The following is a 24,654-nucleotide window of genomic DNA, read 5'->3' on the forward strand; positions in this document are numbered from 1 at the left end:
GAGTGAAGCATTCACATTTTGATCATCCGTCTTGAGTTTCGTTTGTTCTAGGGATCTAGGGTAATTCAAGCATTTGGGCTAATAGCCACTTATCAATGAGTGCATACCATGTATGTCTTTCTGTGATTGTGTTAGCTCACTCAGGATGATATTTTCCGGTTCCAAACATTTGCCTACGAATTTCATAAACTCGTTGTTTTTGATAGCTGAGTAATATTCCATTGTGTAGATGTACCACATTTTCTGTATCCATTCCTCTGTTGAAGGGCATCTGGGTTCTTTCCATTTTCTGGCTATTATAAATAAGGCTGCGATGAACATAGTGGAGCACGTGTCTCTTTTATATGTTGAGGCATCTTTTGGGTATATGCCCAAGAGAGGTATAGCTGGATCCTCAGGCAGTTCAATGTCCAATTTTCTGAGGAACCTCCAGACTGATTTCCAGAATGGTTTTACCAGTCTGCAATCCCACCAACAATGGAGGAGTGTTCCTCTTTCTCCACATCCTCGCCAGCATCTGCTGTCTCCTGAGTTTTTGATCTTAGCCATTCTCACTGGTGTGAAGTGAAATCTCAGGGTTGTTTTGATTTGCATTTCCCTTATGACTAAAGATGTTGAACATTTCTTTTTTTTTTTTTTTGTTTTTTTGGTTTTTTTTGTTTTTTTTTTTTTTTTTATTAACTTGAGTATTTCTTATATACATTTCGAGTGTTATTCCCTTTCCCGGTTTCCGGGCAAACATCCCCCTCCCCCTCCCCTTCCTTATGGGTGTTCCCCTCCCAACCCTCCCACCATTGCCGCCCTCCCCCCATAGACTAGTTCACTGGGGGTTCAGTCTTAGCAGGACCCAGGGCTTCCCCTTCCACTGGTGCTCTTACTAGGATATTCATTGCTACCTATGGGGTCAGAGTCCAGGGTCAGTCCATGAATAGTCTTTAGGTAGTGGCTTAGTCCCTGGAAGCTCTGGTTGCTTGGCATTGTTGTACTTTTGGGGTCTCGAGCCCCTTCAAGCTCTTCCAGTTCTTTCTCTGATTCCTTCAATAGGGGACCTATTCTCAGTTCAGTGGTTTGCTGCTGGCATTCGCCTCTGTATTTGCTGTATTCTGGCTGTGTCTCTCAGGAGCGATCTACATCCGGCTCCTGTCGGTCTGCACTTCTTTGCTTCATCCATCTAGTCCAATTGGGTGGCTGTATATGTATGGGCCAAATGTGGGACAGGCTCTGAATGGGTGTTCCTTCAGTCTCTGTTTTAATCTTTGCCTCTCCCTTCCCTGCCAAGGGTATTCTTTTTCCTCATTTAAAGAAGGAGTGAAGCATTCACATTTTGATCATCCGTCTTGAGTTTCGTTTGTTCTAGGGATCTAGGGTAATTCAAGCATTTGGGCTAATAGCCACTTATCAATGAGTGCATACCATGTATGTCTTTCTGTGATTGGGTTAGTTCACTCAGGATGATATTTTCCATTTCCAACCATTTGCCTACGAATTTCATAAACTCGTTGTTTTTGATAGCTGAGTAGTATTCCATTGTGTAGATGTACCACATTTTCTGTATCCATTCCTCTGTTGAAGGGCATCTGGGTTCTTTCCATTTTCTGGCTATTATAAATAAGGCTGCGATGAACATAGTGGAGCACGTGTCTCTTTTATATGTTGAGGCATCTTTTGGGTATATGCCCAAGAGAGGTATAGCTGGATCCTCAGGCAGTTCAATGTCCAATTTTCTGAGGAACCTCCAGACTGATTTCCAGAATGGTTTTACCAGTCTGCAATCCCACCAACAATGGAGGAGTGTTCCTCTTTCTCCACAACCTCGCCAGCATCTGCTGTCACCTGAGTTTTTGATCTTAGCCAATCGCACTGGTGTGAGGTGAAATCTCAGGGTTGTTTTGATTTGCATTTCCCTTATGACTAAAGATGTTGAACATTTCTTTAGGTGTTTCTCAGCCATTCGGCATTCCTCAGCTGTGAATTCTTTGTTTAGCTCTGAACCCCATTTTTTAATAGGGTTATTTGTTTCCCTGCGGTCTAACTTCTTGAGTTCTTTGTATATTTTGGATATAAGGCCTCTATCTGTTGTAGGGTTGGTAAAGATCTTTTCCCAATCTGTTGGTTGCCGTTTTGTCCTAACCACAGTGTCCTTTGCCTTACAGAAGCTTTGCAGTTTTATGAGATCCCATTTGTCAATTCTTGATCTTAGAGCATAAGCCATTGGTGTTTTGTTCAGGAAATTTTTTCCAGTGCCCATGTGTTCCAGATGCTTCCCTAGTTTTTCTTCTATTAGTTTGAGTGTGTCTGGTTTGATGTGGAGGTCCTTGATCCACTTGGACTTAAGCTTTGTACAGGGTGATAAGCATGGATCGATCTGCATTCTTCTACATGTTGCCCTCCAGTTGAACCAGCACCATTTGCTGAAAATGCTATCTTTTTTCCATTGGATGGTTTTGGCTCCTTTGTCAAAAATCAAGTGACCATAGGTGTGTGGGTTCATTTCTGGGTCTTCAATTCTATTCCATTGGTCTATCTGTCTCTCTCTGTACCAATACCATGCAGTTTTTATCACTATTGCTCTGTAATACTTCTTGAGTTCAGGGATAGTAATTCCCCCTGAAGTCCTTTTATAGTTGAGGATAGCTTTAGCTATCCTGGGTTTTTTGTTATTCCAGATGAATTTGCAAATTGTTCTGTCTAACTATTTGAAGAATCGGATTGGTATTTTGATGGGGATTGCATTGAATCTGTAGATTGCTTTTGGTAAAATGGCCATTTTTACTATATTAATCCTGCCAATCCATGAGCATGGGAGATCTTTCCATCTTCTGAGGTCTTCTTCAATTTCTTTCCTCAGTGTCTTGAAGTTCTTATTGTACAGATCTTTTACTTGCTTGGTTAAAGTCACACCGAGGTACTTTATATTATTTGTGTCTATTATGAAGGGTGTCGTTTCCCTAATTTCTTTCTCGGCTTGTTTCTCTTTTGTATAGAGGAAGGCAACTGATTTATTTGAGTTAATTTTATACCCAGCCACTTTGCAGAAGTTGTTTATCAGCTTTAGTAGTTCTCTCGTGGAACTTTTGGGATCACTTAAATATACTATCATGTCATCTGCAAATAGTGATATTTTGACCTCTTCTTTTCCGATCTGTATCCCCTTGATCTCCTTTTGTTGTCTGATTGCTCTGGCTAGAACTTCAAGAACTATATTGAATAAGTAGGGAGAGAGTGGGCAGCCTTGTCTAGTCCCTGATTTTAGTGGGATTGCTTCAAGTTTCTCTCCATTTAGTTTAATGTTAGCAACTGGTTTGCTGTATATGGCTTTTACTATGTTTAGGTATGGGCCTTGAATTCCTATTCTTTCCAGGACTTATATCATGAAGGGGTGTTGAATTTTGTCAAATGCTTTCTCAGCATCTAAAGAAATGATCATGTGGTTCTGTTCTTTCAGTTTGTTTATATAATGGATCACTTTGATGGTTTTCCCTATATTAAACCATCCCTGCATGCCTGGGATGAAGCCTACTTGATCATGGTGGATGATTGTTTTGATGTGCTCTTGAATTCGGTTTGCCAGAATTTTATTGAGTATTTTTGCGTCGATATTCATAATGGAAATTGGTCTGAAGTTCTCTTTCTTTGTTGTGTCTTTGTGTGGTTTAGGTATAAGAGTAATTGTGGCTTCGTAGAAGGAATTCGGTAGTGCTCCATCTGTTTCAATTTTGTGGAATAGTTTGGATAATATTGGTATGAGGTCTTCTATGAAGGTTTGATAGAATTCTGCACTAAACCCGTCTGGACCTGGGCTCTTTTTGGTTGGGAGACCTTTAATGACTGGTTCTATTTCCTTAGGAGTTATGGGGTTGTTTAACTGGTTTATCTGTTCCTGATTTAACTTCGATACCTGGTATCTGTCTAGGAAATTGTCCATTTCCTGAAGATTTTCAAGTTTTGTTGAATATAGGTTTTTATAGTAAGATCTGATGATTTTTTGAATTTCCTCTGAATCTGTAGTTATGTCTCCCTTTTCATTTCTGATTTTGTTAATTTGGATGCACTCTCTGTGTCCTCTCGTTAGTCTGGCTAAGGGTTTATCTATCTTGTTGATTTTCTCAAAGAACCAACTTTTGGTTCTGTTGATTCTTTCTATGGTCCTTTTTGTTTCTACTTGGTTGATTTCAGCTCTGAGTTTGATTATTTCCTGCCTTCTACTCCTCCTGGGTGTATTTGCTTCTTTTTGTTCTAGAGCTTTTAGGTGTGCTGTCAAGCTGCTGACATATGCTCTTTCCTGTTTCTTTCTGCAGGCACTCAGCGCTATGAGTTTTCCTCTTAGCACAGCTTTCATTGTGTCCCATAAGTTTGGGTATGTTGTACCTTCATTTTCATTAAATTCTAAAAAGTTTTTAATTTCTTTCTTTATTTCTTCCTTGACCAGGTTATCATTGAGTAGAGCATTGTTCAATTTCCAAGTATATGTGGGCATTCTTCCTTGATTGTTATTGAAGACCAGTTTTAGGCCGTGGTGGTCCGATAGCACGCATGGGATTATTTCTATCTTTCTGTACCTGTTGAGGCCCGTTTTTTGACCAATTATATGGTCAATTTTGGAGAAAGTACCATGACGAGCTGAGAAGAAGGTATATCCTTTTGCTTTAGGATAGAATGTTCTATAAATATCCGTTAAGTCCATTTGGCTCGTGACTTCTCTTAGTCTGTCTACATCTCTGTTCAATTTCTGTTTCCATGATCTGTCCATTGATGAGAGTGGGGTGTTGAAATCTCCCACTATTATTGTGTGAGGTGCAATGTGTGTTCTGAGCTTTAGTAAGGTTTCTTTTACATATGTAGGTGCCCTTGTATTTGGGGCATAGATATTTAGGATTGAGAGTTCATCTTGGTGGATTTTTCCTTTGATGAATATGAAGTGTCCTTCCTTATCTTTTTTGATGACTTTTAATTGAAAATTGATTTTATTTGATTTTAGAATGGCTACTCCAGCTTGCTTCTTCTGACCATTTGCTTGGAAAATTGTTTTCCAGCCTTTTACTCTGAGGTAATGTCTGTCTTTGTCTCTGAGGTGTGTTTCCTGTAGGCAGCAGAATGCAGGGTCCTCGTTGCGTATCCAGTTTGTTAATCTATGTCTTTTTATTGGGGAGTTGAGGCCATTGATGTTGAGAGATATTAAGGAATAATGATTATTGCTTCCCGTTATATTCATATTTGGATGTGACTTTATGTTTGTGTGCTTTCATTCTCTTTGTTTTGTTGCCAAGACGATTAGTTTCTTGCTTCTTCTAGGTTATAGCTTGCCTCCTTATGTTGGCCTTTACCATTTATTATCCTTTGTAGTGCTGGATTTGTAGAAAGATATTGTGTAAATTTGGTTTTGTCATGGAATATCTTGGTTTCTCCATCTATGTTAATTGAGAGTCTTGCAGGATACAGTAACCTGGGCTGGCATTTGTGTTCTCTTAGGGTCTGTATGACATCAGTCCAGGATCTTCTGGCCTTCATAGTTTCTGGCGAGAAGTCTGGTGTGATTCTGATAGGTCTGCCTTTATATGTTACTTGACCTTTTTCCCTTACTGCTTTTAATATTCTTTCTTTATTTTGTGCGTTTGGTGTTTTGACTATTATGTGACGGGAGGTGTTTCTTTTCTGGTCCAATCTATTTGGAGTTCTGTAGGCTTCTTGTATGTCTATGGGTATCTCTTTTTTTAGGTTAGAGAAGTTTTCTTCTATGATTTTGTTGAAGATATTTACTGGTCCTTTGAGCTGGGGGTCTTCACTCTCTTCTATACCTATTATCCTTAGGTTTGATCTTCTCATTGAGTCCTGGATTTCCTGTATGTTTTGGACCAGTAGCTTTTTCTGCTTTACATTATCTTTGACAGTTGAGTCAATGATTTCTATGGAATCTTTTGCTCCTGAGATTCTCTCTTCCATCTCTTGTATTCTGTTGGTGAAGCTTGTATCTACAGCTCCTTGTCTCTTCTTTTGGTTTTCTATATCCAGGGTTGTTTCCATGTGTTCTTTCTTGATTGCTTCTATTTCCATTTTTAATTCCTTCAACTGTTTGATTGTGTTTTCCTGGAATTCTTTCAGGGATTTTTGTGTCTCCTCTCTATGGGCTTCTACTTGTTTATTTATGTTTTCCTGGAATTCTTTCAGGGATTTTTGTGTCTCCTCTCTATGGGCTTCTACTTGTTTATTTATGTTTTCCTGGAATTCTTTCAGGCATTTTTGTGATTCCTGTCTGTAGGCTTCTACTTGTTCTCTAAGGGAGTTTTTCACGTCTTTCTTGAAGTCCTCCAGCATCATGATCAAAAATGATTTTGAAACTAGATCTTGCTTTTCTGGTGTGTTTGGATATTCCATGTTTGTTTTGATGGGAGAATTGGGCTCCGCTGGTGCCATGTAGTCTTGGTTTCTGTTGCTTGGGTTCCTGCGCTTGCCTCTCGCCATCAGATTATCTCTAGTGTTACTTTGTTCTGCTATTTCTGACAGTGGCTAGACTGTCCTATAAGCCTGTGTGTCAGGAGTGCTGTAGACCTCTTTTCCTCTCTTTCAGTCAGTTATGGGGACAGAGTGTTCTGCTTTCGGGCGTGTAGTTTTTCCTCTCCACAGGTCTTCAGCTGTTCCTGTGTGCCTGTGTCTTGAGTTCACCAGGCAGCTTTCTTGCAGCAGAAAAGTTGGTCTTACCTGTGGTTCGGAGGCTCAAGTTCGCTCATGGGTGCTGCCCACGGGCTCTTTGCAGCGGCAGCAACCAGAAAGACCTGTGCCGCCCATTCCGGGAGCTTCAGTGCACCAGGGTTCCAGATGGTCTTTGGCCTTTTCCTCTGGCGTCTGAGATGTGTGTGCAGAGAGCAGTCTCTTCTGGTTTCCCAGGCTTGTCTGCCTCTCTGAAGTTTTAGCTCTCCCTCCCACGGGATTTGGGTGCAGAGAACTGTTTATCCGGTCTGTTTCCTTCAGGTTCAAGCGGTGTCTCAGGCTGGGGTCCTGCCACTCCTGGGCCCTCCCCCATGGGAGCCCAGAGGCCTTATGCAGTTTCCTCTTGGGCCAGGGATGTGGGCAGGGGTGAGCAGTGTTGGTGGTCTCTTCCGCTCTGCAGCCTCAGGAGTCATATTTCTTTACTTACATTTAAAATGTTATTCCCCTTCCTGGTTTCCTGTCCACAAACCCCCATCTCCTCCCCTCCCCCTCCCCCATATGGGTATTACCCCCATACGTTCCCCCTGCTGCCCCCCCATATCCCCCTGCATTGGGGGGTCCAACCTTGGCCGGACCAAGGGCTTCCCCTTCCACTGGTGCCCCACCAAGGCTATTGTCTGCTACATAAGCAGTTGGAGCCCTGTGTCTATCAATGTGTAGTCTTTCGGTAGTGTTTTAGTCCCTGGAAGCTCTGATTGGTTGGCATTGTTGTTTTTATGGGGTTGCAAGCTCCTTCAACTCTTTCAATAATTTCTCTAATTTCCCCCAAGGGGGTCCTGTTCTCAGTTCACTGGTTTGCTGCTAGCAGTGACCTCTGTATTGGACATGCTCTGGATGTGTCTCTCAGGAGAGATCTATATCCAGTCCCTTTCAGCATGCATTTTCTAGCTTCATCAGTCTTATCTAGTTTTGGTGGCTACAGGCATTTCTGATATTTATATTTATATAATTTTAAAAATGTGTTAGCAAAAACATAAAATACTGTTATTGATTTTCCCAATCTGATATTCTACTTATGGGTCATTCCTAAATAGACCTTCCTTCAGCCTCTGCTCCATTTTTTATTTCTGTTCTTTTTTTGGGCAGGATCATTTCTGGGTTAGAAACTTTGAGATGGGTGGATGGCCCCATCCCTCAACCAGGGGCCATGCCAATCTACTGGAGATGGTGTCTATAGGTTCTCTCTCCCCTTCTCTGCACATTTCAGCTAAAGTCATCCCAGTTGTTCTCCTCAATGGCTTTGTGTCTAAGTAGTTACGTTTGTTTTACAATGGGTTGGAGATGAAACAGGGTTGTCACGGAAAACTTTTATGCCCATCTATCTCTGTCATTTAATTCAAGTTTAATTAATTTTGTTTGTACAATATATGTATGAACATCCCTGAAGAAGCCAGAAGAGGGATCTGTCTTCCCTGAAATTAAAGTTATAACTGGTTGTGATTCACACAGTGCGGGTATTAGGAATTGAAGTTCAAGTCCTCTGCAAAAGCAGAACCTCTATTAACTGCTGAGTCACAACTCCAGTCCCTATAGTAGCTCTTAATGCTTAACATTATTTAATGTTTAGAAGAATAATAGATTTGGTTATAGCTTTTAAATGTTATATTTGCATTCTCTTACTTCCATTTATTGACATACTTTAGATAATTTTCAGTGTGAATAATCCTGTGTTTTTCAAGGTAAATAATTATTTCTTTCCTTTGAAAAATTAGCTGGTTTCCACATATGATGGAAAACATAAAACTTTTTTTTCCTAAGATTGTGTGACTGAGTTGAATGTTATATTTCCTAAGTCCATTCCTCATATATAATCTATCTTATACATAAACATGTGCATATATAAACAATTAAATATATAAAAGAACATTATTTGTGTGTGTGTATATATATATGCAAATTTAAGTGCAGGGTAACACATAGAAACAGTAAGAAAAATGGGCAAGCATTAGGGAGCAAGGAAGGACTGAATGTAGGGAATTAGCACAATCAATGAAAGAGGATAGAAAGGTGATTATTTCTCTAGTTATGACCTTGTCCTGAATGTGTTTAGGTTTTGCTGGTGGATTAATAAATAAAGACATGTTTGATAGTGATAGTTGATGAATCTAAGGTAAAGTGCCATGTCTTCATAGTGGCTCTTCTAACTATAACGAAGATCTGAAATATATAGACATTGGGTTGAATTAGTTTTCATCCATGATGCATTTTATTTGCAAATGTTTTATAATAACACTTACAATTTCAAAAACAGAAACTTATTTAACATTAAATTTATTAAAATTAAAAATGAAAGTTATTTAACATTAGTGATGAATCTTCTGAAAGTTTAGCTAGGGATAAATATTAGGGATCTATTTTTTTTTATGGGCTTCTGCTTGTTTACCTGTGTTGTCCTGTATTTCTTTTTTTTTTCCTTTTTTTTTTATTAACTTGAGTATTTCTTATATACATTTCGAGTGTTATTCCCTTTCCCGGTATCCGGGCAAACATCCCCCTCCCCCCTCTCCTTCCTTATGGGTGTTCCCCTCCCAACCCTCCCCCCATTGCCGCCCTCCCCCCACCAGTCTAGTTCACTGGGGGTTCAGTCTTAGAAGGACCCAGGGCTTCCCCTTCCACTGGTGCTCTTACTAGGATATTCATTGCTACCTATGAGGTCAGAGTCCAGGGTCAGTCCATGTATAGTCTTTAGGTAGTGGCTTAGACCCTGGAAGCTCTGGTTGGTTGGCATTATTGTACATATGGGGTCTCGAGCCCCTTCAAGCTCTTCCAGTTCTTTCTCTGATTCCTTCAACGGGGGTCCTATTCTCAGTTTAGTGGTTTGCTGCTGGCATTCGCCTCTGTATTTGCTGTATTCTGGCTGTGTCTCTCAGGAGCGATCTACATCTGGCTCCTGTCAGTCTGCACTTCTTTGCTTCATCCATCTTGTCTAATTGGGTGGCTGTATATGTATGGGCCACATGTGGGGCAGACTCTGAATGGGTGTTCCTTCAGTCTCTGTTTTAATCTTTGCCTCTCTCTTCCCTGCCAAGGGTATTCTTGTTCCCCTTTTAAAGAAGGAATGAAGCATTCACATTTTGATCATCCGATATTTTCCAGTTCCAACCATTTGCCTACGAATTTCATAAAGTCGTTGTTTTTGATAGCTGAGTAATATTCCATTGTGTAGATGTACCACATTTTCTGTATCCATTCCTCTGTTGAAGGGCATCTGGGTTCTTTCCAGCTTCTGGCTATTATAAATACGGCTGCAATGAACATAGTGGAGCACGTGTCTTTTTTATGACTAAAGATGTTGAACATTTCTTTAGGTGTTTCTCAGCCATTCGGCATTCCTCAGCTGTGAATTCTTTGTTTAGCTCTGAACCCCATTTTTTAATAGGGTTATTTGTTTCCCTGCGGTCTAACTTCTTGAGTTCTTTGTATATTTTGGATATAAGGCCTCTATCTGTTGTAGGATTGGTAAAGATCTTTTCCCAATCTGTTGGTTGCTGTTTTGTCCTAACCACAGTGTCCTTTGCCTTACAGAAGCTTTGCAGTTTTATGAGATCCCATTTGTCGATTCTTGATCTTAGAGCATAAGCCATTGGTGTTTTGTTCAGGAAATTTTTTCCTCTCTACAGGTCTTCAGTTGTTCCTGTGGGCCTGTGTCTTGAGTTCACCAGGCAGCTTTCTTGCAGCAGAAAAGTTGGTCTTACCTGTGGTCCCGAGGCTAAAGTTCGCTCGTGGGGTGCTGCCCACGGGCTCTCTGCAGAGGCAGCAACCAGGAAGATATGCGCCGCCCCTTCCGGGAGCTTCAGTGCACCAGGGTTCCAGATGGCCTTTGGTGTTTTCCTCTGGTGTCCGAGATGTGTATGCAGAGTGCAGTCTCTTCTGGTTTCCCAGGCGTGTCTGCCTCTCTGAGGGTTTAGCTCTCCCTCCCATGGGATTTGGGTGCAGAGAACTGTTTATTAGGTCTGTTTCCTTCAGGTTCCGGTGGTGTCTCAGGCAGGGGTCCTGCCGCTCCTGGGCCCTCCCCCACGGGAGCCCATAGGCCTTATACAGTTTCCTCTTGGGCCAGGGATGTGGGCAGGGGTGAGCAGTGTTGGTGGTCTCTTCCGCTCTGCAGCCTCAGGAATGCCCACCTGACCAGGCGGTGAGGTCTCTTTCCCATGGGGTCTGGGAGCACAGAGCTGCTGCGGGCTGGGATCCCGGGATCTATTTATAACTTGAGTATTATAGTTAATAAAAGTGTATGGTGTTTTTGAAAATCATCTTGAGGGTAGAAATTAAACATTCTCACCTCAAACTGACAATTAGAGGATGTATGTATTGACTATGTTAATATTATAAAAACTATTATTGTAGTCTGTAGATTTGCTATTGTTTAGCTCACAAAATCTCATGGTATTTGATATGAGATTGGCATATGAGTGTATACATACATATATATTACACATAGTTTATAGTAAACAAATTGAGTAAATTATAGAATATGGTAGCTAATAATGAAATACAATTTTTTATTATTCTTTATCCACCTCCAGTCCTCTTTGACAGTTCCTCATCCCATTCCTCTTCCCCTGTCTTCAAGAGGATATTGCCCCCACCACCAGACCTCCCCAATACCTGGGGCCTCAAGTTTCTCTAGGGTTAGGTTATTTTCTCTCACTGAGGCCAGACCAGGCAGTCCTTAGCTGCATATATGTCAAGGCCTCATATCAGCTGGTGTATGCTGCCTGGTTTGTGGCTCAGTATATGTGAGATCTCATGGGTCATGGTTAGTTGAGTCTGCTGGTCTACCTATAGGGTTGCCCTCCTACACAGCTTCTTCCAGCCTTTCCCTAACTCAACCACATGGGTCCCTAGATTCTGTCCATTGGTCAGGTGTAAATATTTGTATCTGATTATTTCAGCTGCTTGTGGGGTCTTCTGGAGGGCAGTCATGATAGGTCCCTTTTTGTGAGCACACCATAACATCAGTAATTGTGTCAACCCTTGGTGCCTCTCCCTAAGCTGGATCCTACTTTGGGTCTGTCATCGAACCTCCTTTTCCCTATGCTCTTCTCCATTTTTGTCTCTGCATTTCTTTCAGACAGGAACAATTATAGGTCAGGGTTTTTGACTATGGAATGGCAACCCCACCCCTCACTTGATGCCCTGTCTTTCTACTGGAGGTACACTCTATAGGTTCCCTCACCCCACTGTTGGACACTTCATCTAAGGTCACTCCCTTTGATTCCAGAGACTCTCTCACCTCCCAGGTCTCTCTCTGTTACATTCTGCAGCCCCCCACCCCAAACCCTGACCTCCTACCTCAGGATGTTGCCTGCTTCCATTCTTTCTTCTGGCTCACAGGGCTGCAGTACTGTTTTCCCCCATCCCAATACCTGATCATATTCCCCTTTTCCTCTCTCTGCCCCCTCTTCCACCCAGTTCTCTCCCTCCCTCTATCTCCACTCCATGATTGCTTTCTTCTCACTCCCAAGTGGGATTGAGGTATCCTCACTTTAGCTCTTTGGCTTGTTAACCTTTTTGAGTTCTGTGGATTATATCTTAGGTATTCTGTACTTTTTGGCTCATATTCACTTATTTTTTGGGGGGGATATTAAAGCTATTTTATTTGTTATGCTGTAAGGACTACATGTCATTATATGTATACCCAATCCTATAATATACACATCAAGAGTAAACTCTAATGTAAATGAGGGACTGTTACTGAAATAGTATATCAGTGTAGGCTCATCAATTATAATAAATACACTTAATTGATAGATGACATTAATAACAGGAAATGCTAAACATATTGGCCATGGTATATTGGGCATGATCTTTCCATTTCCTTGTTAATTTAATTGCAAACTTATGCCAGCTTTATCTCTCCAGCATATTATGTATCCTATTCAAATATGGTGGGTCATTTATTTTTCTCTTGTACTAGACTTATAAGACTCATTTGGACTATGATTCATATTATTATTATTATTATTATTATTACATCATTATTGTTTTTGATGATGATCTTGCTAAGATACTGTATGTTTATAAAATTATGATTATATTTATATTTATATGACATGTAGTAGTTTACAATATGCTTACATAACACTGTTTGAAATTCTCTATTGTCTATTCTAGTCATTAACATATAAGAAATTATTTTCCTGTTATTGATAGTATAGCAGTGATTCTTAGAAATCTTTTATGAATATAAGTGAAGGGATAGAAGACATTCATTTTTCCAGATTCCAACCTAAATGTAGATTTGTTTATACCTAGTTCACCTCAGACACATATGCTCAGTAATGTCACATGACATATGTCCATAAGTATTTCAATATCCATACATTAAATTAAAACAACCTATGTAGTATTATTCATCTTGGGATGAGGGACTCTAACATTTTTAAAGAAGAGACAATGTTGGATATGAATCCCCAATACTGAAAAAGAATGCCCCTTGACCTCTCAAATGTTCACTTTTATCTGGCTTAAATTACACAGGAAATATGCAAAGTACTACCATTTCTTTTTTTTATTATTGTATAAAATTTTAATAAAAAATAAATTAATTCTTTGAAAGAAAAACATACCATGACCTGAATTCTATACCTTTTTAAATTTATTCTACCAAACTAGTCCCTTAATTTTATTTTAATTATTTATTTTTTATTAACTTGAGTATTTCTTATATACATTTCGAGTGTTATTCCCTTTCCCGGTTTCCGGGCAACCATCCCCCCTCCCCTTTTTTAATGGGTGTTCCCCTCCCCATCATCCCCCCCTTGTTGCCCTCCCCCCAACAATCTAGTTCACTGGGGGTTCAGTCTTATTAGTGAGTACATACTATGTATGTTCTTTTGTGTCTAAGTTACCTCAGTCAGTATGATGTTTTCTAATTCACTCCATTTGCCTGTAAAACTCAGGATGTGAAATACAATTTTTATTTCACATAAACGTTCATGGCAATGTTGTTGGCATTTTCTAATTTAAATATTAGCTAGTTTTCAAAGTTAGAGTATTATAGATATGTTTAGGAGTATACAGACTAAAATTACAGTAATACCTCACCACTAATTCAATTATTTCAAAAAATCTATGTGTGTAAAAATACACCCTACTGAATCAATTTATTGTAGCTTACATGTGTACGCATTTAGGAATGATGATTTGAGATTAGATTGGATCTGTAGAGAATGACTCTTTTTAGCAGCTATTCATTTTCTATGGCACTTCATCTAGGAGTGGGACTGAACAGGAACAGGGACACAGGAGAGAAGTTAGATGAGAGAGAGACTGGACAAGACATGATGCAAGGTGAAAGTCTCTATAAACAATACAATATAGTGAAAATATTTACAATGATACACAGGAAGATGAGCATAGCCCCCATGTGGGGAATGTAATCATTTATTTAATGAATGTATTCATTTATTCAGTTATTTCATTTTAGTGATCAATGCCACCTTCTTTGGTTTATTCATGTTAAATATTTTTCTTTGACTATATACTCCATGTTAGATAATTTCTAATGTCATTAGTATCCATGTTTATTTTCTGATTTGGCTGAGATCTGATGAGGTATAGTAGATCTTTATGTTCCTAAATACTGTACCATTCTGCCTCTGAATACTAAGTATAAAAGCTTGAAAATGAGAACATATATAGAAATATGTATGTATATATATACATATATATGTACAAAATAAATTCTGAATTTCTCACAAATTTTGGATATTTTCTTGAAATGAATTGTTAAAGGAATGGTAAAAAATTCTAAGAAGGTATTGAATATTAAAGAATAAGTATACTTGATTCTCTTGACTGTATCTAGCAATTTTTTTAAGCTATAAACAAAATTTTATTGTGAATCCACATTTTTCTAGATCTTGCATTCCTTTTATCATTTTATTTTTTATTTTATTTGTTCTTTTTTCTTTTTTACTGGATATTTTTATCTACATTTCAAATGTTATTCCCTTTCCCAGTTTCCTGTCCATAAGCCCCATATCTCCTCCCACTCCCCCTTCTTCTATGAGGGTGTTTCCCCTCCCAAACCACGCACTCTTTCCTGTCTCCCTGCGCTGACATTCCCCTACACTGTGGAGTACAGCTTTTACAGGACCAAGGGCATCTCCACCCATTGGTGTCCAATAGGGCCATCCTCTGCTACATATGCAGATAGAGTCATAACATATGTTTTTGTTGTATGTTACAGCATCTTTTGTGTATATGCACAGGAGAGGTATAGCTGGGTCATCAGGTAGTGTAATGTCCAATTTCTGAGGAACATCCAGACTGATTTCCAGAATGGTTGTACCAGTCTTCAATCCCACCAACAATGGAGGAGTGTTCCTCTTTCTCCACATCCTCGCCAGCATCTGCTGTCACCTGAGTTTTTGATCTTAGCCATTCTCACTGGTGTGAGGTGAAATCTCAGGGTTGTTTTGATTTGCATTTCCCTTATAACTAAGGATGTTGAATATTTCTTTAGGTGTTTCTCAGCCATTCAGTATTCCTCAACAGAGAATTCTTTTTTCAGCTCTATACCCCATTTTTAATAGCATTATTTGACTCTCTGGAGTCTAACTTCTTGAATTCTTTGTACATATTGGATATTAGCCCTCTATGTGATGTAGGATTGCTAAAGATTGTTTCTCAATCTGTTGGTGGCTAATTTGTTCTAATGACACTGTCCTTTTCCTTATAGAATCTTTGCAATTTTATGAGGTCCCATTTGTTGATTCTTGATCTTAGAGCATAAGCCCTTGTGTTTTGTTCAGGAAATTTTCCCCAATGCCCATGTGTTCTAGGTTCTTCCCCACTTTTTCTTCTACTAGTTTGAGTGTTTCTGGTTTTTTGTGGAGGTCCTTGATTCACTTGGAATTAAGCTCTGTATAGGGTGATAAGAATGGATCGATCTGCATTCTTCTACATGCTGACCTCCAGTTGAACCATCATCATTTGTTGAAAATGTGTTCCTTTTTTCCACTGGATGGTCCTAGGTCATTTGTCAAAGATCAAGTGACCAGAGGTGTGTGGGTTCATTTCTGGGTCTTCAATTCTATTTCATTTTTTTTACTTGCCTTTCTCTGCACCAATACCATACTGTTTTGTCACTATTGTTCTCTAATACTGCTTGAGGTCAGCGATGATGATTTCTCCAGAATTTCTTTTATTGTTGAGGATAGTTTTCTCTCTCCTGGGTTTTTTGTTATTCCAGATGAATTTGCAATTTTTTCTTTCTAACTCTATGAAGAATTGAGTTGGAATTTTGATAGGGATTACTTTGAATCTGTAGATTGCTTTTGGCAAAATAGCCATTTTTACTATATTAATCCTGCCAATCCATGAGCATGGGAGACCTTTCCATCTTCTGAGAACTTCTTCAATTTCTTTCTTCAGAGTCTTCAAGTTCTTGTCATACAGATCTTTCACTTGCTTGGTTAGAGTCACACCGAGGCAATTTTTGTTATTTGTGAGTATTGTGAATGATGTCATTTCCCTAATTTCTTTCTCAGTCTGTTTATCCTTTGAGTAGAGGAAGAATACTGATTTGTTTGAGTTAATGTTATACCCAGCCACTTTACTGAAGTTGTTTATCAGGCTTAGTAGTTTGCCTTCAGGTTGTCTCTGGTGTTAGCTTGTCTTGGTGTCTCTGACAGTGGCTTGACCTTCCTGTAAGCCTGTGTGTCAGCACTTCTGTAGACTTGTTTTATTTAAGCAAGATCTGGGTACAGAGAGCTGTTGGACTGGTTCAGCTTCTGGTGCAGGAAGAAACTGGAAGGGTCCTGTCCCAGACTGCACCTGGGTTTGTGTGTTCTAATGGCTCCAGCTGGGTTGCGTGGAGAAGAAGAGTTGGTTTTACCTCTGCTCTCAGGTGTGTCAGCACTCCTGGTGACTGGCTTTAAGTTCTGGGTGCAGGCAGAAACCTGAAGGGCCCTGCCCTTGCCTGCTCCTAGATTTCTGTGCCCACTAGGTGGTTTTCTCTTGGGCTAGGAATGTGAGCAGAACTTGTGGTCTCCCCTGAGCTCTCTGGAATGTCTGTACTTCTGAGAGTACAGCTCTTTCCTCCATGGGATTTGGGTACAGAGAACTGTGGGTCTGGCTTAGCTGTAGGCAGAGGCAGAAACCAGAAGGGTTCTGTGCTCCTGGGTTTGTGTGTTCTGAGGCATGTAGGAGGGTTGCTTGGAGGAGAAGAGTTGACTTTACCTCTGCTCTCAGGTGTGTCAGGGCTCCTGGCCTAGTTTGAAATTCTATGTGAAGAAGCACTTTGCTAATTGTTGAGGTATCAGAAAATAGGTTAGTTTGTTATTTCATTTGGATCATTTTTTTGTTTTATGTTGTATGTGGACTTTTATAAGCAATACTTCTTTTCTAATGACTGTAGTTCCCTCTCTTGATAATAGTAATAAGGGGTAACATATTATAAGTTTATTGTAGGGTAAATGCCTCACAGCTTCTGCTTGCTTGTAGAAATGTTACTTTATATATATGTACATACAGATATATCTCAATTGTTTTATGAAGCTGAGACCCATCTGATTTCTCTATAGCTTATTTATACATGAAAACATCATTTGTACATGTGTTTAAACTTTTGTATACCATGCCCTTAATCAACCTTGAAAGATGGAAATAATAATTTCAGCTTAACTACTTTATTAATTTGAAGTTTATCAAAAACTTCTTGTATTTACTGTTAACTTTACAACTGATCACAAGTGAGGGACAAGCAGTTAAATTTCCATTCCTTTGTATTTTTGGTAATATTGAGTAAAATGCTCATTCATGTCAAGCTGAGAGAGCCAAATTAAGTCTATTATAATACAGTCACAATTTTTTAAGCATGCCTGTAACTCTGCAATGTGCTATAGAAAGACCATATGGAAGTGACTTTCTCCAAGTTACCAGTGAGTATGGTTTTGAGTATGGTATTGCAGTGTGCCTACTGGCACCATTAGAAGTTCAGCACCCTAGGAAAGGCAATGCTTTCAAACACGAATAATTGATGAATTGTATATAATATGCAAATGTGAGTGCATAAATCTCCTGAATGACAGCTTAATTTATGTGAACTTTTAAGAATGTGGGATTAGATTTTAATTAAATATCTTCAAAGGCACCCTGACTTATTCTGATTTTTGGCTTCTGTCTTTAGAAAGTAGCATGTGAAGGTTTAAATAATAATTTTACAAACACTAGCCATATTTTTCCTACAATCTTGCCATTGTTTTATAGTAAAATAAAGGTATTTAAAGAATAAGGCATTCACATTTAATTATGTAAACAATGTGCTTTAATTACAATTGTTGAAGGTTGTCACATATGATAGATTGGATATAAGAAAAATACGTAGTTTGAAAATAGATTACTTGCATTTTATGTATCATTTTTCATTTTTTAGCAATTACTCTAACTTTAGTATGTCAAACTAAATAATGGTAATTCTCCTATTTCTTAGTATGCATTGCTAGTATGATATTCCTGCATTCAATTTTCAAATTATTACTTTGGATGAATTTAAATAGTCCCTGGAGGTAGAGCTGTTTCCCCTATTTTTTTCCTTAGATGTATTGTGTGGATATAGGGAGCTCTCTCTGTGTATAACAGTTTCTCAATCATCAAAGTATGTAGATAAGAATTAAAAACATCAAGTTTAGATATTTGAAATTTATAGCTACTTTCTTTATCATTCTATGTAAGCCAATAGTATATTTAAAGTAAATGAATTTTAATTGACTATATAAAATATGCATGTGGCTTATTATTTTCAAAATATCATTCACCCTACTTATAGTATATGATATTCATATTTCTATAAGTGTAAATATAAAAGGTACTTTATTATTATGGGTAATGCATATCTTTTATTTGTTTTCCCTCCATATTTGCTTGTTCTTGTTTCAAGATATTAATTGTGGCCTCAAAAAATAACTATTATATCTCTTTTCTTGAATATGTTCTCTTGTGATATACTATTATAGTGGTTCATGGCATTAACTCAGAATTCATCTTTGATCCATTTCACTAACAACCTGCCTCTCTGAGTACTTACTATGTGACTACACACAAACCAGTTAAATGTGCCAATTCTGGATTATCAGATTTATATGATTTAATATGAAGTGTTATGTAGAGTACCTTTTTCTTGCACCACATTTTTATCATTTATCTCTGTTGTATGTCTGTTAAGTGATTATTTTTCTTGTGAAGAAGTTAATAAAAGTCTGCTTTTTCTATATAGGAGACCCATGGCAGGCCAGAGAAACAATTCTACTGAATCTTAGTGTTTATTAATATTATTTAAAAAAGCATGGGGGACCCCAAAACAGCTGAATCACTGAAATATCTACTTAAGCATAGATTATCTGTCATGAAAGCTGTGTCATTAGAGCTTCCTGCACATGTTTCAGGAAGTTCAGCTGGTCAGAGTGTTTCTTCTCAGAAAGTATTAGTTTATATGTGTATGCACAGGGGCCTTGTCAGTCTTGTAAATTTTAGGAATTTCTTGAACTTCGTTAGTTTTATTTTCTTTCTGAGTCTCATAATAATTCCTCTCTTCCATCCAGAAAGAAATTTTAAGTAGAGATGAAATAGTTAAACAGGCCCTTTACCTCGTTTTGTCTGGATCTTAGAGCTTTTTTTAACTTTCCATTTCATTATGTCCCATGATCCATGGAGAAGTTGATGGAAATGTCTGATTATTTTTTCCATAGATGGCTGAGCAATGGAGGACTATGACACAGAAACAACCTTTTATTTTTTCCTGAGCAGCTTGACCTCTTATACTTCAGAACATGTTCCACTGGAAATTAGGGTGACATTAGTAGTCATATATAAACATAAACACCACTGTTTAGAAGTCAGTTTGATATGCATATCACATTCATTGAAAAAAAAAAAACCTCCCATGGGCATTCCCAGTGGCTTACAGTAAAAAATGTAAGTTCTCTCTTATAGAGTGAGCCTTCAGTTTCACTACAAAACCACTGGTATACCTATAATAGTCATGCCACTATTACACAAGTATGTAGATCTTGCCTGTCAAATTAATATTATAATGTGCAAATACCACAGCAAAGGAAGACTATTAATGACAGTATTCCCCTAGCAATTCACGTTACATCACACTAGCAAATAAACCCAACCAACATTGTTGGAGTTTCCAGTTCAAGCCACCTTATAGCCAAAGTGTTCAGTATTTTCAGCAACAGAGTATGGAGTCACCAACAGTGACAATAATCTTTGTGATTCATATGTCAGGTTTTTAAGGTCTATCTGTCCGGGCTAGTTAATTTTTTGTCAACTTGGCATTAACTTGTGTCATCTGGGAAGAGGGAACCCTTGATTAAGGAAATATCTTCAGATAATTGTTCAGTAGGTATGTCTGTGAGGCAAATACATACATATATATATATATATATATATATATATATATATATATATATATATATATATATACACTCCAGATTTTATTCTCCTACTGGTCCAACTCCTGACAGTTCCACATCCCATACCTTCTCACACACCCCCATTGTCTTAGAAGGATGTCCCTCCCCCACTCAACCCACCCACCTCACCAGACCTCTAAACTCCCTGGGGCCTCTAGTCTCTTGAGGTTTAGGTTCATCTTCTCTGACTGAATCCAGACCTGCGAGTCCTTTGTTGTGTATGTGTTGGAGGCATCATCTCAGATGGTATATGCTGCCTGCTTGGTGATCCACTGTGAGAGATCTCAGCATCCAGCTTAATTGAGACTGCTGATCCTCCTACAAGGTTGCCCTCCTCCTAAGAATTCTCCAGCTTTTCCCTAATTCAATCAGAGGGGTCAGCAGCTTCTGTTCATTGGTTGTGTGTATGTATCTGCATCTAACTCTTTCCAGCTGCTTGTTAGGTCTTTTGGAGGGCAGTCATGATAGGTCCCTTTTTGTGAACTGACCATAGTCTCAGTAATGGTGTCAGGTCTTGGGACCTCCTCTTGAACGGGATCCGACTTTGGCCCTGACGCTGTCCTTTCTTTTCCTCAGGTCCTTCTCCATATCTATTTCTGCATTTTTTTTTTCAGATAGGAAAAATTATGGGTCAGAGTGTTGACTGTGTGATAGCAACTTCATTCCTCACTTGATGCCCCGTCTTTTTGCTGAAAGTTGGTTCAGTAAGTTCCCTCTCCCCACTGTAGGGCCTTTCATCTAGCCCCCCCCCCCCTTTGAGGCCTGAGAGTCTCTCACCTCTCAGGTCTCTGGTACATTCTAGAGGGTTCTCCTAATTTCATTCCGCCTGAGGTATCCTGTTTCCATTCTTTCTGTTGGCCCTCAGGGCTTCAGTCTTTTTCCCCCACCCAATACCAGATCATGTTCCCTCTCCCTCCACCCCCATTCCCTTTCCCTCCTTTGTCAGTCCTACACTCTCTCTCTGTGGTTGCCTTCTTCATTTTTCTCAAGGAGTGACTGAGGCATCCTCACTTGAGCCCTTTAACTTATTGACCTTTTTGAGTTCTGTAGACTGTGTTTTGGGTATTCTGCACTTTTTTTTAACTTGTTAATGAGAAAATTACCATGAATGTCCTTTTGTGTCTGAGTTACCTCACTCAGGATGATATTTTCTAGTTCCATCCATTTGCCTACAAAACTCAGGATGTCATTGTTTTTAATATCTGAGTAGTATTCCATTATGTAAATGAACCACATTTTGTGAATCCATTTTTCTGTCATGGGACATCTGGCTTGTTTCCAGCTTCTGGCTATCACAAATAAGGTCAACTTTGAACATAGTGGAACATGTGCCTCTGTGGCATGGTGGGGCATCATTTAGGTATATTCCCAAGAGTGGTATTTCTGGGATTTTAGGTAGGTCTATTTCCAATATTTTGAGGAACCTCCAGGTTGATTTACAGAGTAAGTTGTACAAGTTTGCAATCCTAACAGCAATGGAAGAATGTTCTTTCTCTACATCCTTGCCAACATGTGTTTTCACCTGAAGCTTTGATCTTAGCCATTATGACTGGTGTAAGGTAGAATCTCAGGGTGGTTTTGATTTGCATTTCTCTGATCACTAGGTACTTTGAATATATCTTTAGGTGATTCTCAGCCATTTAATAATTCTCTGTTGTGAATTCTCAGTTTAGATCTATATGCCATTTCTTTGATTGAGTTGTTTGTGGTCTTCTTTGGTGGTTAGCTTCTTGAGTTTTTCATATATTTTATATATTAACCCTCATCAGATGTGGGGTTAGTGAAGATTTTTTTCTCAATCTTTACGATGCCAATTTATCTTATTGACTATGTCTTTGCCTTACAGAAGCTTTCCAGTTTCATGAGATCCAATTTATCAATTATTGATCTTAGAGATTGAACCACTGGAGTTCTGTTTTCGAAATTTCCCTGTGCCAATGAGTTCAAGACTCTTCCCCACTTTCTCTTCTATTAGATTCAGTGTATCTGGTTTTTTGTTGAGGTCCTTGATACACTTGGACCTTTTGCATGTTGACAAACATGGGTCTATTTTCTCTTTTATACATACAGACAGCCAGTTAGTTCAGCACCATTTTTTGAAGATGCTTTCCTTTTTCACTGTATATTTTTGACTTCTTTGTCTAAAATCAACTGTGTGTAAGTGTGTGATTTTATTTCTGGGTTTCCAATTTTATTCTATTGATCAATCTGTCTGTCTCTCTACCAATACCATGTAGTTTTTTAGTAGTAGAGCTTGAGGTCAACAATGGTGATTCCTCCAGACATCCTTTTATTGTTAAAAATTGTTTTCCATATTCTTTTTTTTTGTTGTTCTAAGATGAATTTGAGAATTGCTCTCTCCATGTCTTTGAAGACTTGTGTTAGGATTTTGATGGGGATTGCATTGCATCTGTACATTGCCTTTGGTAGGATGGCCATTTTTACTATGTTAATTCTTCCAATCCATGACCATGGATGATCTTTCCATTTTCTGAGATTTTCTTTGATTTCTTTCTTGAAAGACTTGAAATTGTTATCACAACGATCTTTCACTTGTTTGGTTAGAGTTACTCCCAGATATTTTATATTATAGGTGGCTTTTGTGAAGGAAGTTGTTTCCCTAATTTCTTTCTCTGATGGTTTATCATATGTATAAAGGAAGGCTATTGATTTATTTGAGTTAATTTTATATCTGTCTACTTTGCTGAAGTTGTTTATCAGCTGAAGAAGTTATCTTGTAGTAGATTTTTTTGCATCAGTTATGTATACTGTCATGCCATCTGTAAATAGTGATGCCTTTATTTCTTCTTTGCCAATTTGTATCCCCTTGATCTCTTTTACTTTTCTTATTGTTCTAGCTAGCACTTTGAGTACTAAATTGAATAGAAATGAGGAGAGTGGGCATACTTGTCCCCGATTTTAGTGGGAATGCTTCAAGTATCTCTCCATTTAATTTGATATTGGCTATTGATTGCTTTTATTATGTTTAGTTATGGGCCTTGAATTCCTGATCTCTCCAATATTTTTAACATGAAGGGATGTGGTATTTTTTCAAATGCTTCTTCTGCATCCAGGGAGATGGTCATGTCATTTATTTCTTTGAGTTTTTTTATATGGTGGATTAAGTTAATGGAATTGGTATATTGAACCAACCTTGCATCCCTGGAATGAAGCCTACTTGATTGTGCTGGACGATGATTTTGATGTGTTCTTGGATTCTGTTTGCAAGAATTTTATTTAGTGCATTTGCGTTGATATCCATAAGTGAGATTGTTGTGCAGGTCTCTTGTTTGGGAGGGTCCTTGTATGGTTTAGGTATCAGAGTAATTGTGGCTTCATAGAATGAATTAGGTAGTGTTCCTTCTTTTTCTATTTTATAGAATAGTTTGAGGAATATTGGTATCAGGTCTTCTTTGAAGGTCAGATAGAATTCTGAATTAAATCCATTTGGCCCTGGGCTTTTTTTGGTTGGGAGGTTTTTAATAACTTTTTATTTTTCCTTATGGGATATGGACATGCTTAGAAAGTTTTTCTGCTCTTGATTTAACTTTGATATATGGTATCTGTCTAGAAAATGAGCCACTTCATCTAGATTTTCCAGTTTTGTTGAGTATAGGCTTTTTGAGTAGGATCTGATATTTCTTTGAATTTCCTGTTTTTGATGAATGTCTCCCTGTTCGTTTCTGATTTTGTTAATTTGGATACTACTTCTGGCCCCTTTATTTAGTTTGGCTAGGGGTTTATCTATCTTGTTGATTCTTCCAAAGAACCAGCTTTTGGTTGTGCTGATTAGTTGTATAGTTCTCTTTGTTTCTATTTGGTTGATTTCAGCCCTGCTTCCTCTTGGGTGAGTTTGCTTCTTTTTGTTCTAGAGCTCTCAGGTGTGATGTTAAGTTGCTAGAGTAAGCTCTCTCCAGTTTCTTTACCAGTGCATTTAGTGCTATGAATGTTCCTCTTAGCACTGCTTGGGTATGATGTGACAACATTTTCATTAAATTCTTTTTATTTCTATCTTTATTTTATCCCTGACCAAATTGAGTAGAGAGTTGTTCAGTTTCCACATGTATTTGGGCTTTCTGTTGCTTTTGCTGTTATTGAAGGCCGTGGTTGTCTGATAGGATGCAGATAGATTTCAATCTTTTTGTATTGGTTGAGGGTTGTTTCGTGACCAATTATATTTTTGATTTTGGAGAAGGTATCATGAGGTGCTGAAAAGAAGGTGTATCCTTTTGTTTTAAGGTAAAATGTTCTGTAGATATCTTTTAAATCCATTTCATTCATAACATCTATTGGTTTCCCTGTGTCTCTGTTTAGTTTCTGTTTCAATGACCTGTCTACTGGTGAGAGCGGGGTATTGAAATCTCCCACTACTTTTGGGTGGAGTTCAATGTGTGAATGTGTGTGAATTGAGCTTCTGTAAATTTTGTTTTATGAATATGGATGCCCTTGCCTTTGGAGCATAGATGTTCAGAATTGAGACTTTCTCTTGGTGTATTTTCCCTTTGATGAATATGAAGTG

At 38.5% G+C, this 24,654-nt stretch overlaps 1 protein-coding gene across 50 annotated transcripts in view; it reads left to right on the plus strand.

The window, feature by feature from the left end:
• Dach2 (dachshund family transcription factor 2) overlaps positions 1–24,654 on the plus strand; it is a 563,517-nt gene that overhangs the window by 212,253 nt on the left and 326,610 nt on the right. Inside the window, exon 1 of one of the 50 annotated variants that reach the window (XM_087599394.1) lies at positions 16,419–16,561. The gene's annotated coding sequence lies outside the window, so the exon portion shown is untranslated. 50 annotated transcript variants of the gene reach the window in all.

Source organism: Rattus norvegicus, chromosome X (genome assembly GCF_021556685.1).
Source record: "Rattus norvegicus strain SHRSP/BbbUtx chromosome X, alternate assembly SHRSP_T2T, whole genome shotgun sequence".
Taxonomy (NCBI): domain Eukaryota; kingdom Metazoa; phylum Chordata; class Mammalia; order Rodentia; family Muridae; genus Rattus; species Rattus norvegicus.